Source organism: Henckelia pumila, chromosome 1 (genome assembly GCF_033568475.1).
Source record: "Henckelia pumila isolate YLH828 chromosome 1, ASM3356847v2, whole genome shotgun sequence".
NCBI lineage: Eukaryota > Viridiplantae > Streptophyta > Magnoliopsida > Lamiales > Gesneriaceae > Henckelia > Henckelia pumila.
This window is the reverse complement of record NC_133120.1, coordinates 20,293,418-20,308,787: the sequence shown is the minus strand read 5'-3', so window position 1 is coordinate 20,308,787 and position 15,370 is coordinate 20,293,418. Positions and strand designations below refer to the sequence as shown.

At 38.4% G+C, this 15,370-nt stretch overlaps 2 non-coding genes across 2 annotated transcripts; both read right to left on the bottom strand.

The window, feature by feature from the left end:
* Nucleotides 1–4,150: 4,150 nt before the first annotated feature.
* Nucleotides 4,151–4,255, bottom strand: LOC140876822 (small nucleolar RNA R71). The gene has a single exon (XR_012149054.1). It is a non-coding gene; the product is annotated as a small nucleolar RNA R71 (small nucleolar RNA).
* Nucleotides 4,256–14,411: 10,156 nt separating this feature from the next.
* LOC140876785 (small nucleolar RNA R71) lies at nucleotides 14,412–14,517 on the bottom strand. Its single transcript, XR_012149018.1, has one exon. It is a non-coding gene; the product is annotated as a small nucleolar RNA R71 (small nucleolar RNA).
* Nucleotides 14,518–15,370: the final 853 nt, after the last annotated feature.

Here is a 15,370-nt window from a genome sequence, read left to right as displayed (position 1 = left end):
GGGCCCTAAGCTGTTAGCAGCCCACATTATAAATAAGTTATTGCAGTACAAAAATTAGACAAAAGAGGCATAATTTTCGAAATTAACTAGGGTTTTTGAGACCTAGTGGCCGCCGCCCCCTCTCCCCTCTCTGCTCGAAAATTCCAGCCTGTGAATTTTGAATTTGCAGTCTGGTTTAACGGATCAAATTCGTTAATTCTCTTCGTAGAAACTTCTGATAGATTTTCTAGTGCAATCTATCAGAGGGATTAAACTTCTGTTCGTGGACCTGATTGAAGAATTGTTCGTCCATCAGTTCCTGGGATATACAACAAAAGCAGAGTAATTTGTTGGTGTCCATAATCTCGTTTTGAGATTCAAGGTAAAAATTTAATTGTTATTTAATTTTTACACGCACAATTTAATCGTAAAGTTTTGATACCCATGATATGGAATCGTTCCATATAAAATTTTTAAACTTCCGCTGCACCGGGTATCAATTCTGATTGATCTAAACACCGTTTTCCAACATGATGTGTTTCACGTGTCCTTGCTGAGGCAGTACGTGGCATATGAGTCGCACATCTTGTATCCAACTGAGGTGCGATTGGATCAGGATTTGTCCTACATGGAGAGACCCCTCAGGATTCTTGACAAGAAGGACAAGGTTCTTTGAAAAAAATGCATACCTCTAGTGATGGTGCAGTGGCAGCATAGGGGAACTGAAGAAGCAACTTGGGAGCTGGAGAGTCGGATGCGAGCAGAGCATCCAGAGTTGTCTTGATGTTTTCTTTACTTTTCTTTGTAAGGAAGATTTGTACTTTGTAATGTTAAGTTGTTTTAAAGAACATTGTTTGACTTTTCATGTTTTTCTCTAGACTTAAATTTCGAGGACAAAATTTCTTAAGTGGGGAGAATGTAGTAACCCGTAACCCAATGAAGTAACCCATAATTAATATTCATAATGTTCGAATGGCACGAGGAGAAGACCGGAGGATCCAAAGATGTTCAGACGATCCAAAGTGAAGTTCGGAGGCTTCGATCTTGTTCGGATGGTTCGTCAGGAGGTTCGGAGGATCTGAAAAGTGCTAGGGCTTACGTCAGCAAGGTGATGTCATTGCTTACGTGCGGATGGGACATCAAACGACCCGAAGTCAGGATCGGACGATCCGATCGTGTTCAGACGGTCCGAACTCTGCCTATAAATAGAGGAGTCGAGTTTCATTTTCGAGCACACCAAACTCCTCTCTTCTCTCAATTTCTTAGTCTTCTAACTCAGATCATAGAAATTCTAGGTGTCCTATGGGGAATCCGGAAGTGGAATAGCGAGTGACAACAAAGGGTTGACGACGAACGCTGACGCCGTAGTATGGACTAGTAGGCGTGGGATCTGTGGCCTAGTTTTGAGGCCAGCGACAAAAAGGGCTGACGACGGACGCCGATGCCATAGTGTGGACTAGTAGGCGTGAGATCTAGACCAGTGGTGCTAGGATTTGACCCATAGTGTTAAAGGTATGTAAGTACTGACCTAGATAGCCGGCATGATATATTTTCTTATATGTTGCATGAGTATGTGCTATGTGTTTTACCATGTTTTACGGCTTTAGCGCATGCATGTTTCTAACGGTAGACTGCATCTGGTATGATGTGAGTCATTTACAGTTTCCATCGGTGAGGGGTTACTCCTTATGGATTTGTGTCGGGGAGGGGAGACTCATCCCTTGGTTTTGCTATCACTAAGAGCGGCCACGACGGTGGGTTTTGACGCTATAGTTGATAGGAGAATATACGAGTACCCCACAGAGTCCCTCTCTTATCACGGTACTGTATATTCATGGCGCCCTGAGTAGAACTTTTTAACCAGTATTTTAAAGTCATTTGATTCCAGCATATTAGTTTATATATCATTTCTTTCGTATTGAGAGTTGTCTCTCATGCCCCTGTGTTTGGTATTTTTGGGTGCCTTGTGTCGGGAAAGGTTTAAGGCTGGACGGTCTAGGTCACTCGCAGTAGGGTTGAGGTTGTTACCTGTTGCAGCGAAAGTTTAGTGGTAGGGTTTGTTACCCTAATACTTTTGATTTGAATGTATAAAAGTATTTATACTCTTTTGTTATCGTCGGTTGTATTCTGCCGATTGGATTTTTTGTATTTTAAATTATCCACTCTTTACGCTTTAAGTATTTATTGAATGCGCAAATTAACTTTGATTAGGTAGTGGATCCGAGTAGGATCGCTAGAAATACTTAGCACATCATATTAGCCCAATATCTTTTTATTCTGGGCCATTTACTTACATCTATCCCAATAAATTATTCAGGACCATTAACACCTAGTCTGGCACATTATAATTCTTAACCCGACAAGACTTGGCTCAATAAATCTCATGGGCCACTTGGCCCATAAAAAATAATGGGCTGACTTAATTAATTAATTAAGCCCATGATATAAAATAATGGGCTCACTTAATTAATTAATTAATTAAAGTAATTCAAGCCCATTAAATTTCTAACTTAAACTCAAAATTAAAATTAAATTAAAATATCCGAGCTCGAACTAACATTACTGATGTGATCGTATTTTCTTATGTTTTATTGAGTTAATTTGTGTTGATTAGGTGTATTTTGATTGATTAAATTCATGTTATAGTTCATAATCATCGTATGTGATTTGATATAGGAAAAGAGTAGAAATGGAGCTAAAGATGGAAGGAAAGAGCTAGATAAGAGAAGAATTACGAAGCAGCAATGGTCATAAAATCAATTTTATTTTTAGAGAAATCAAAATCTGATGTCCACCGTTCAGAATAAAGTACAAGATGTTATGAAGCAGCTGTCCACATTTCAACTCAATCCGACGGCTAGATCTTTGGATATGAATTTTTCAAAATCACTGCTTGCTGGAAAAAAGTTGTTCTTGATCCTGCGAACTCGTGCGCCCTAGCGCGCCTATTGAAAAATCGGGACAGTAAGTTGGAGTTTTTTTTGTGCGCTCGATCCGCCCAACTCGTCAGATCGAGCGCGCGAGACAAAAAGTCGGGAGTTTATATTTTAAATAGGAAACTTTCTTGGGAAGGACTCTATACTTTAAATATCATCTAGAATTAGAAAATATAGGAGATTGGACGGCTTGGAACACGAAGAACGCTCTGGAGGCTAGGTTTTATCTTTCCAATTCTTAGATTAAGTTTCTTCTTCAACTCTTTCTTAGTTTTTGTACTTGGTTAAGGAAGACGAAACCCTTGATTTAATTATATTTGTGAGATTCAGTTTTTTAGTGTTTAATTCAATTTGAGTATCAAGAGTTGTTCTGATTTATTTCATGCTTGTGTGTTTGATTATTAGATTGATCACCTGATAATTCTTTCGTACAATCTACCGCTAAATTAGAATTCAAATCCGTAATTGTTTGAATCATCTGATTTGTGAAGCAACTACGTTTAATATTTTCTGCTGTTGAATTTGTTAAATCGTAGGAACAACAATTGACTAGGCTAAATACATCCGCTGGTTCATGTGTTGCCTAGATTCATCAGTTTCACTCAGATGAAAGCTACCTTAGATTTAAATCTAGATCGTTGGTATTTGGGTTGATTTATTGGTAAGGGCTAATCTAGAACGCTGGTGTCTAATTAACTAAGATTAAGGTGGAACAGGAATTAAATTTTCAATGGTGAATATTCAATGAAAATTAATTATTTTTAGAGAATCTATGATCGAGTGAATGATTCAAGGGTGTAGTCGACCGATACCAAGTCTTGTTAATTTATTGGTCTTCCTTATTTTAATTCTTGCATAGTAGTTTTTAAAATCTAAAATCTCCTTTAATTTAATTCCAGCATTTTTAAGAACACAAATAAATTTCACTTTCTCGTGGGAACGATCCCTACTCTCGCTACTACATGTTTATTTAGTTAATCTAAGTTGGGTTAATTTGGGCGTGATACGACTAACCGCTACCAAATTTTGGCACCGTTGCCGGAGAAAGGCGTTTAATTTTTTTCTGTTTTTGTTTTTGTTTTTTTTTATTTTTATTATTCCTCCTAGTGCTACTCTGGTTTGTTCGTGCGAGCAGGTGAATCTTTGGAAGATGAAAAATTTCCATACGACCCAAAGATAGAAAGAATTTTGCATAGGTGAAGGGGGATTCTTGCGGTGTAATACTTCGAGATGTTAAATCGACAAGTATTCACAAGTTTTACCCAGAAACACGGAGAACCATTCTATGCAGCATGGAAGAGATTCAAAGATTTGGAAACCATATTCCGGTATCATGATTTTTCTAACGATTCTCTCCTTACATATTTTCATAATGGTTTGGATGCAGTGACAAGAAGATGGGTAATTGTTGGAGCTTTCACAATCGGTGTATCAATATTTTGCCGAGATGATGATACCATGAGACGCCTGTTGGATGATATGGCAGAGTTTGACTATTACCGGTATTCGCAATCTCAATACCCGGATTTTACAGACCAACCATTTGAGCTTCAAAAGGAGGAGGGAAGTTGTTTTAAGTTGATCTTACATCCACTAGAGGATATAATGAGCAAGCTTGTGGCATCGACTGAGGAAGTTATAGAAGATCTAAAAAATTCTAGATGTCACCTTATGGAGCACATAGAGAATATCAAGAGATCAATTCCCCAGGAACACCAAGAACATGAAGTGAAGCAAGATACTCAAGCAGTGACCAACCTGATTTGATTCGATGATGATGACTCAGAGAACCAGGATTGGGAGTGCGAATCAAATCATGCTGAAGATTTAGGGGTGTTTGAGTCTTTTCTTCTTATTGAACCGCAGTCGGAAGATGTTCTGGAAGAAATTTTGTATGATGGAAATATGTTACCACTCAAGTTTGAGGATGACGGAGTTCAAGAGTCTATCGATATGAGCTCATCGATAGTATTATCATACACACATCCCCAAGATATTTCCTTTCCACTAGTACAAGTTTCAAAAGATGTTAGCTTCCGAGAGCCCGCACAGATGTTCTCTTCCCATGTTTATCAGCTACTTTGGAGTGTTGTTGAGGTGACGAGCTTGAACTGTATACATCTAGCCAAGCTTGAGGGCACATGGAACAAATACCCATTTGTGTTGTCATATGACACTTATTTTGGGCGTCAGCCGCTCTTTGAGCAGTGCTTTTGAGGGTCAAGCTGAAGACAAAAAAACAAGTGCTGCTTGGGAGGCAACCCAAGGGGAGTATTTTCTTCCATATCTTTTATTTGTTTTTCTTTAGTTTTTGTTTTTATTTTGCTTTTTTACTTACATTGGGGACAATGTAAGATTCTAAGTATGGGGGAGAGGACTTAGTCAGTTAGTTGGAGCATTTAGCCGTAGGACTTAGCCAGTCAGTTAGAGCATTTAGCCGTATTTTTGAAAAATTTTAGAGCTCATAGTTAGCAATGAATATCACCGATGAAATTCACTAGCCTATGACGATGAAGTTTTGTAAAATTATTTTTGCTGAAAATTTTTACTCTTGATTGGATATGAGAAACTTGAGGTTGAGTAGTGAATAATTTTAAACACACATGTTTGACCAGTGAACTGTAGTGATGCATTAGATGATGTTTGTGTCTGTTGGACCATTGCACGAAAATAGGTGTTTGTGGAGCCTAATAGTGTTTTGTTGAAACTTGATGATTTTTTTTTACTTGGCATAAACGATCTTGGGAGCACCTAGAGAAAAAATATTTTACAACTCCATCCGGGCCTAGAAAGGATTGAAATCCTAATCCTAAATTATTAAATTCAAGGATAAGTATGTGGATTAAATGAGGTTGATGCTCCATTCGGGCTATAGACGAGGGGATTGAAATTCTAATCCTGTCTTAGTTATAGCTAAGTTTGCGGGTAATTATTGGGGCTAAAGCAATACCGGGTGAAAAATCCGGAAGTGTGTAATTTTATCTCAAGAGAGTTGTGTTTTTGTTTGAAGATTGTTGGGTGGAAAGGGCTCTTGATGGGGATACTCACACTGATTTGTCATAGGTTGGCGAACAATCTTAAAACTAACTCTTTTGAAGTTTCATGTACCTGGAATAACATGACACACACACACATGTTTCACGCTAGACTGATAGTGTATTATGGAAAATAGAGAGTATTCATAATTTTGTTTTGTATTTGAAAACTATTTTGAGGCTGTGATTTCATCATTCATTTGTTTTTATGTTTTGTGTTGCTCCAGGGCGAGCAAGGTTTAAGTAGGGGGGAGTTTGATGTGATGGTATTTTCCTATGTTTTATTGAGTTAATTTGTGATGATTAGTTGTATTTTTATTGATTCAATTCATGTTATAGTTCCTTATCATTGTATGTGATTTGATATAGGAAAACAGAAGAAATGGAGCTAAAGATGGAAGGAAAGAGCCAGATAAGAGAAGAATTACGAAGCAACAATGGTCAGAAAATCATTTTTATTTTTAGAGAAATTCAAATCTGATCTCCACTGTTCAGAATAAAGCTCAAGATGGTTTTAAAGCAGATGTCCAAATTTCAGCTCAATCCGACGGCTAGATCTTCGGATATGAATTTTTCAAAATCGCTGCTCGATGGAAAAAAGTCGTGCTCGATCCTGCGAACTCGTGCGCCCTAGCGCGCCTATTGAAAAATCGGGACAGTAAGTTGGAGTTTTTTTTTGCTCTCGATCCGCCCAACTCGTCAGATCGAGCACGCGAGACGAATAGTCTGGAGTTTATATTTTAAATAGGAAACTTTCTTGGGAAGGACTCTATACTTTAAATATCAGAATTCGAAAATATAGGAAATTGAACGGCTTGGAACGTGAAGAACGCTCTGGCGGCTAGGTTTTATCTTTCCAATTCTTAGATTTAGTTTCTTCTTCAACTCTTTCTTAGTTTTTGTACTTGGTTAAGGAAGGCGAAACCCTTGATTTTATTATATTTGTGAGATTCAGTTTTTTAGTGTTTAATTCAATTTGAGTATCAAGAGTTGTTCTGATTTATTTCATTCTTGTGTGTTTGATTATTAGATTGATCACCTGATAATTCTTCCGTACAATCTACCGTTAAATTAGAATTTAAATCCATAATTGTTTGAATCATCAGATTTGTGAAGCAACTACTGTTGGAGAACGCGGCGATCAGATCAATCAGAATTGATACCCGGTGCAGCGGAAGATTAAAAATTTTATATGGAACGATTCCATAATGGGTATCAAAACTTTACGATTAAATTGTGTGTGTAAAAATTAAATAACAATTATAAATTTTTACCTCCAATATCGAATCGAGATTATGGACACCAACAGATTGCTCTACTCTTGTTGTATCTCCCAGGAACTGATGGACGAACTGTTCTTCAATCAGGTCCACGAACAGAGATTTAATCCCTCAGATAGATTGCAATAGAAAATCTATCAGAAGTTTCTACGAAGAGAATTAACGAATTTGATCCGTTAAACCAGACTGTAATTCAAAATTCACAGGCTGGATTTTCCCGAGTAGAGAGGTAGGGGGGGCGGCCACTTTAGAGAGAAAATAACTAGGTTTTCAAAAATTGTGACCTGTTGTATGTAGTTTCTGTACTGCAATAACTTATTTATAATGTAGGCCGCTAACAGCTTAGGGCCCATTAGTCATAAGTTCAAGCCCGACAAGCAAAGCCCGCATGTTCAGAAATTAATATAAAATTCATCATGACTCCGATTGATAAACCGATTTCACCAATGTGCACAGAAACCATTTCTGCACCTTTTAAAGTAAAGATAATTTTTTCTGAATCCGAATTCAGTGATTTCCAAAAATTCCCATCCCTATGTCATTTTAGGAAATCTTACTCCTCTACTCTTAATTAAGAAGTCCAACTTCTTTGTTCATTAAATTTAACTCTTCAAATTTAACTATCTCAACGGGGATTAAAAATCCATTACTCTGTGTGACCCTCAATGGTTCAGGGATACAGCTAGCCGTGGGCTCACAACTCCTTGTGACTCGGAACAACAATTTCCGACTTGCCCATCGAATCATGGTAAGAGCGCCTAGCAACATCGCCCCATGATTCCCTAGGTATCACTGATAGTGCCTGCAAGAAACAATAGATTTTGGTTAGCGTACAGTACGGTCCCTTCATCCATATATCCCGATCGAATCAACAACCATTGGTAAATCGAGAGTCGTTCGAGATTCGATAACTATGCAATACATCCTGAAGATCAAATAGTGACATCGCATGTGTTACTAAGAAACCATTTCTTAAAACGCATCATGTACTCTGGCTAGAGATTCGTCACACTAATATCTCCTCAGATCGCATAGGATATCCACACTCGCAAGTATGTGGTGAATCCTTGACAACAAAGCATCGACTCCTATATCTGTTTTAACTGTACCCAATCCCGACACCTGATGACCCCAATAGAGTCGGTAAACGAGTCAAAGCACAGTACTAGCATATAGAGTCTCAATGATATTTCAAGTAGTAAGAACTAATGGTGTACAACCAAAACCGCGGACTTTATCCACTCGATAAGTGATAACCACTTGGAAAGTCCGGATAGGGTAGTTCGATCATTCATCATATGAATATACATTTTCATGCTTCGAACATCTCTATGTTCCCTACCAATGAAACGTGGTACTCTGCATCGCAAATGCTAGTCTCAAACTCGAGCGATCCTTATCCTTATTATCGGACGACTCAATCGACTAGGAACAGTTTAGAATATACAGTGACTATAAGATGTGTTTGATGATAGACATCTCCATGTTCTACCACATCTTACATACACTATAGTATATTCAAGGTCTTTCTCAAAACAACAATAGTATATAACAATATAACAATATGAAGAAAGATAAAGTCATTGCCATAAATAAAAGTGTAAATTATATTAAACAAAAGATTGTTTATACAAAGAGTCATCAAAGCCCTTAGCCACAAGTTGGCTCATCGGGCACCCACTCTTTCAATCTCCCACTTGCCCTAAACCCAACTAGTCATACTACGTAGACCCATTGCTTCGCGATGTTTGTCAAATAATGGTCCTGTCAAGGGCTTAGTAAGTGGATCAGCGATATTGTCTGCAGAGGCCACTCTTTCGACAGTGATGTCTCCTCTTTCCACAATCTACCGGATGATGTGGTATTTCCTCAGTACGTGTTTGGATCTTTGATGAGACCTTGGTTCATTTGCCTGAGCAACGGCACCCGTGTTGTCACAGTACACCGGGACTGGACCAACAACTTTAGGAATGACGCCCAAGACTTGGACGAAATTCCTCATCCAAACGGCCTCTTTAGCAGCAGCTGATGCTGCAATGTATTCTGCCTCAGTGGTGAAATCCGTTGTGGTGTCCTTCTTGGAACTCTTCCAAGAGACATCACCGCCATTGAGCATGAACACAAATCCAGAGGTTGACTTCGAGTCATCCACGTCACTTTGGAAGCTAGAGTCGGTATAGTCTTCCAATTTTAGTTCTCTTCCTCCATATACCATGAACATATTCTTAGTCCTTCGTAAGTACTTAAGAATGTCCTTCACGGCTTTCCAATGCATTTGACCGGGATTAGCTTGATATCTGCTCGTGACACTCAGAGAAAATGCTACATCCGGTCTGGTAGATATCATCCCATACATGATACTACCTATGGCTGACGCATATGGTACATGTGTCATTTTCTCTATCTCTTCATCAGTCTTGGGACACATAGACTTGGATAGAGAAACTCCATGACACATCGGTAGATGTCCTCTCTTGGACCCATCCATTGAAAACCGTTTCAATATGGTGTCGATGTAGGTTGATTGAGTGAGTCCTATCATTCTCTTAGATCTATCTCTATAGATCTGTATCCCTAGAATATAGGATGCCTCACCCAAATCCTTCATCGAGAATCTACCTGATAACCATATTTTTGTTGACTGCAACATCCCTACGTCATTCCCAATGAGTAGGATGTCATCAACATAAAGTACTAAGAATGTCACAGCATCCTTAACTACTTTCTTGTACACGCATGATTCCTCCGGGTTCTTGATGAAACCAAAATCCTTTATTGTTTCATCAAATTTCTGGTTCCAACTTCTTGATGCTTCTTTTAGACCATAAATTGATCTATGAAGCTTGCATACCTTATGCTCGCTTCCCATGGATGTGTACCCCTCAGGCTGCTTCATATAGATTTCTTCCTTAATGTCTCCATTAAGAAAAGCAGTCTTCACATCCATTTGCCATATCTCATAGTCATACCAAGCAGCTATGGCAATAAGGATTCTTATGGACTTGAACATTGCAACTGGTGAAAAGGTTTCATCATAGTCAACTCCTTGTCTTTGAGTATAACCTTTCGCCACCAATCGCGCCTTGTAGGTCAATACCTTACCTTCAGGCCCAAGCTTTCTCTTGTAGATCCATTTACACCCTATTGGAACAATTCCATCGGGAGGATCTACTAAAGACCAAACTTGGTTTGTATGCATTGAATCTATTTCCGACTGCATAGCTTCAAGCCATATATTTGAATCCGCATCAGAAATTGCTTCCTTGAAGTTTCTTGGATCACATCCAACGTCGGGTTCATCTTGATCCCCTTCAAGAAGAAGACCATATCGAATAGGAGGTCTAGAAGTCCTCTCGGATCTTCTAGGTACAGGCGTGTCTATCAATGGTTCCTGAGGTGTAGGATCGTTATTTTGTATTTCGGGTTCTTCTCGAATTTCTTCGAGTTCCATCATCTCGCCTTTCTTATCCAATAAGAACTCCTTCTCCAAGAATGTGGCATTCCTTGAAACAAACACCTTTGTTTCAATAAGATGATAGAAATAATATCCGATTGAATTCTTCGGATACCCTACAAAATAACATAAGGTGGATCGACTATCCAACTTATCTCCCACTGTCTGCTTCACGTAAGCAGGACATCCCCAAATCCTCAAGTACAAATACTTAGGAGCTTTGCCATTCCATAACTCGTATGGTGTTTTTTCCACTGCTTTAGTGTGGACGTTTTTCAACAACAACACCGCCGTTTCAAGCGCGTAGCCCCAAAACGAAGGTGGAAGCTCAGTGAAGCTCATCATGGATCGAACCATGTCCAACAAAATTCGATTACGGCGCTCCGATACACCATTCAGCTGTGGTGTCATAGGAGGAGTCCACTGAGAGAGAATCCCATTCTCTTTCAGATAGTCCAAAAACTCGGTACTCAAGTATTCTCCACCTCGATCTGATTGAAGTGCTTTAATACTTTTACCTAGCTTGTTTTCTACTTCAGCCTTGAATTCTTTGAACTTTTCAAATGCTTCAGACTTATATTTCATTAAATATAAATACCCATACCTAGAATAATCATCAGTAAAGGTAATGAAGTAGGTGTGGCCATATTGAGTACCAACTCTAAATGGACCACAAACATCTGTATGGATCAAATCCAACAGATTTTGACTACGCTCAGGTTTCCCCTTAAAAGGAGATTTAGTCATTTTTCCTTTCAAGCAGGATTCACAAGTAGGTAGAGAGTTAATATCAGACATATCAAACATGCCCTCTCCCACTAGCTTGTTCATCCTCCTTGAGAAAATATGACCTAACCTAGCATGCCAAAGGTTTTCCGGGTTTTGGCTATCGATTTTCCTTTTGTTTGTTGTTGCCGGTTTATCAACATAATTTATTGGAACGTCTTTTAGTTTTAAGTTATATAGATCATTTTCAAGTTGTCTATTTCCAATCAAACATTCATTCTTGTAAATATTGCAAATCCCATTCACAAAATTGCAAGAATAACCATCTCTATCAAGCATAGAAACAGAAATAATGTTTTTAATCAAATCCGGAACAAATAAAACATCTCTCAAAAGTAACTTAAAACCGTTCTGTAAAATTAAATAAATATCTCCCACAGCTTTAGCTTCAACTCTGGAACCATTTCCGAGCCTCAGCTGGGTCTCACCCATTCTAAGCCTGCGACTTCTTGTCATCACCTGCAAATCATTGCAAATGTGAGATCCACATCCGGTATCCAATACCCAAGAAGTAGTATTAAGTGAAACATTTATTTCAATATAGAACATACCCTTCGCAGTTCGCAACTGCTCTAGATATTCTTTGCAGTTACGCTTCCAATGACCGGGCTTCTTGCAGTAATGGCAAACATCCTTGGACTTTTCCATGTTTGAAGCCTTTGTCTTGTACTTCTTCTCGGGTTCGATTTTCTTGGGTGGGGCAGAACGTTTCTTACCCTTTGTACTTGGCCCCTTCTTAGCAGAAGAAGAGGAGCCCACCAAGAAAGCCGGTTTATCCTTATTTAAAGTGGATTCATATGTCACAAGCATATTAACCATCTCTTCAAGGGAGGCCTCTATCTTGTTCATATTGAAATTCACCACAAATCCGTCAAACGAAGAAGTAAGAGATAGAAGTAGTAAGTCCATGTTGAGTTCATGCTCCAACACCAAATCAAGGGTTACCAACTTCTGTATGAGCCAAATCACTCGTACCCCATGATCACGGACCGAAGTCCCTTCACGCATGCGACACGTCATTAGCTCCTTTAAAGTAGCGAACCTTTCAGCCCTCGATTGAGCCCCAAAAAGTTCCTTGAGTTGTATGTGAATGTCAGCAGCATTCACGGTATCCTCAAATCACCTCTGGAGTTCATCAGACATCGAGGTTTGCATATAGCATTTGGCCTTGATATCATGGTCCCACCATGTATCAAGTTTGGCTAACTCTTCCGGACTTATGTCAGCTGGTGCTTCCTTCGGAGGAGATTTTTCTAACACGTAGAGCATCTTCTCCGAAGTCAAGACAATCTTCAACTTACGGAACCATTCCGTATAGTTTGCGCCAGTCAATTTATTTTGTTCGAGGATCGAGAAGAGTGGATTATGCGAATTCATCTTTATGAAATACTGAAAAGAAAAAGACAAATATCAGTGATTGTTTAATTAATTTAGTAAGACATAAAATAGGCGAAATTTATTTTATGAATCTCACTCCCACTATTTTAACGATTCCACTACCCTCTAGTGAAAACGGGAAACTATTTCCTTAGTGAGAACATGGAGTCCAATTGACAAACTATGGTCCCGAATAATATCAGCCAACCATAATTTTCAAAAGGTAGAGCCCAATTGCTTCCAAAGCAACCTCCACGTTTTTACCTCATGTCCAATAAGGGCCCAATAATATGACGCCGTTTATTGTGACATGTCAAGATGACCCATCAATATTAAGTTGTGATGGACGGTCGCCATGTGGATCCCCCAATAATATGAGCCGATCCCATGGGAGTTCCACCCAACTTACAACATGTGTCGATCCAATGTACAGCTTTCCGACGAATGGCCCCCCCCCCCCCCAATAATATGAGCCGGACCGTATCCGCGGGTAGCATCTCATACATTGATCGTTGATGGAAGGTAGGAACATTTAAACAAATTTAAATTTCCTTTATTTATCTTTATATCAATTTTAAATCATATTTAAAATGAGGGATTTTAATTTTGAAAATTTGTCTCATCATTTTAAAATTTTTGTATGCTTGTTGGATTCGCACAATTTTGTCTAAAACATGCATACAACAATAATATCACATATTATATAGGATGATCGATTCCATTTCTAATCGACCCGTGGTTGCCAATCACGAGTCTTAGTCCAATCCTAGGTAATATGCAGTATGCAATACAATCTTATTACATTGAGCTTCCAATTTACATTTATTCTGTCTTTATTGTCTGCTGGGCCCACCTCCATCTTCAAATCTTCATCTCCCACTAAATCTAATGTATTTACAATAAATAACAATGACAAGTAGGGGATACATTTTAAAGGGGTGGGAACGGGTCATAAACCAAGCCCACTTTTATTACATATGACAATTCATATTGGGCCATAAACCAGGCCCATTAATAAATCCAACAACAATAAAAACAAATGTAAATTCCTAACATACACCTACAAAATTGGTCATGGCAATCGATCATCCTTATCCAATAACATTTAATTCAAAATTAATTTATTGGATAACATGCAATGGCAATTTAAATTTAAAAGGATAAAATCATATTCCATATATAAAATCTTATTTTACATACAAAATCATATTTTATCTTTCTATCAAATAAAATCATATTTTATCTATAAAATCCAATTTTATACATAAAATCATATTTTACTCAATATATCCATAAGATCATATCTTATCATCAATTGTACCAAAAATAATTAATTTCAAAATTCAATTTAACGGATAAAATATTTAAATTTTTCAAAAATTCAAATTTATCCAAAAATCAATTTTAAAATTTTCGATCGGACCAAAAATAGAATTTTAACATATTAAAATTTTAATTTAAAAATTAAAAATAATTTTTCGCGGGCCGCCCGAGACGTTCCCGGGCTGCCCGAGCCCCAAAGGGCTCGGGCCGGGCAGCGATCCCGGGTTTTGCCCGGAAAAAAAAAATCGACAAGTATTCACAAGTTTTACCCAGAAACACGGAGAACCATTCTATGCAGCATGGAAGAGATTCAAAGATTTGGAAACCATATTCCGGTATCATGATTTTTCTAACGATTCTCTCCTTACATATTTTCATAATGGTTTGGATGCAGTGACAAGAAGATGGGTAATTGTTGGAGCTTTCACAATCGGTGTATCAATATTTTGCCGAGATGATGATACCATGAGACGCCTGTTGGATGATATGGCAGAGTTTGACTATTACCGGTATTCGCAATCTCAATACCCGGATTTTACAGACCAACCATTTGAGCTTCAAAAGGAGGAGGGAAGTTGTTTGAAGTTGATCTTACATCCACTAGAGGATAAAATGAGCAAGCTTGTGGCATCGACTGAGGAAGTTATAGAAGATCTAAAAAATTCTAGATGTCACCTTATGGAGCACATAGAGAATATCAAGAGATCAATTCCCCAGGAACACCAAGAACATGAAGTGAAGCAAGATACTCAAGCAGTGACCAACCTGATTTGATTCGATGATGATGACTCAGAGAACCAGGATTGGGAGTGCGAATCAAATCATGCTGAAGATTTAGGGGTGTTTGAGTCTTTTCTTCTTATTGAACCGCAGTCGGAAGATGTTCTGGAAGAAATTTTGTATGATGGAAATATGTTACCACTCAAGTTTGAGGATGACGGAGTTCAAGAGTCTATCGATATGAGCTCATCGATAGTATTATCATACACACATCCCCAAGATATTTCCTTTCCACTAGTACAAGTTTCAAAAGATGTTAGCTTCCGAGAGCCCGCACAGATGTTCTCTTCCCATGTTTATCAGCTACTTTGGAGTGTTGTGGAGGTGACGAGCTTGAACTGTATACATCTAGCCAAGCTTGAGGGCACATGGAACAAATACCCATTTGTGTTGTCATATGACACTTATTTTGGGCGTCAG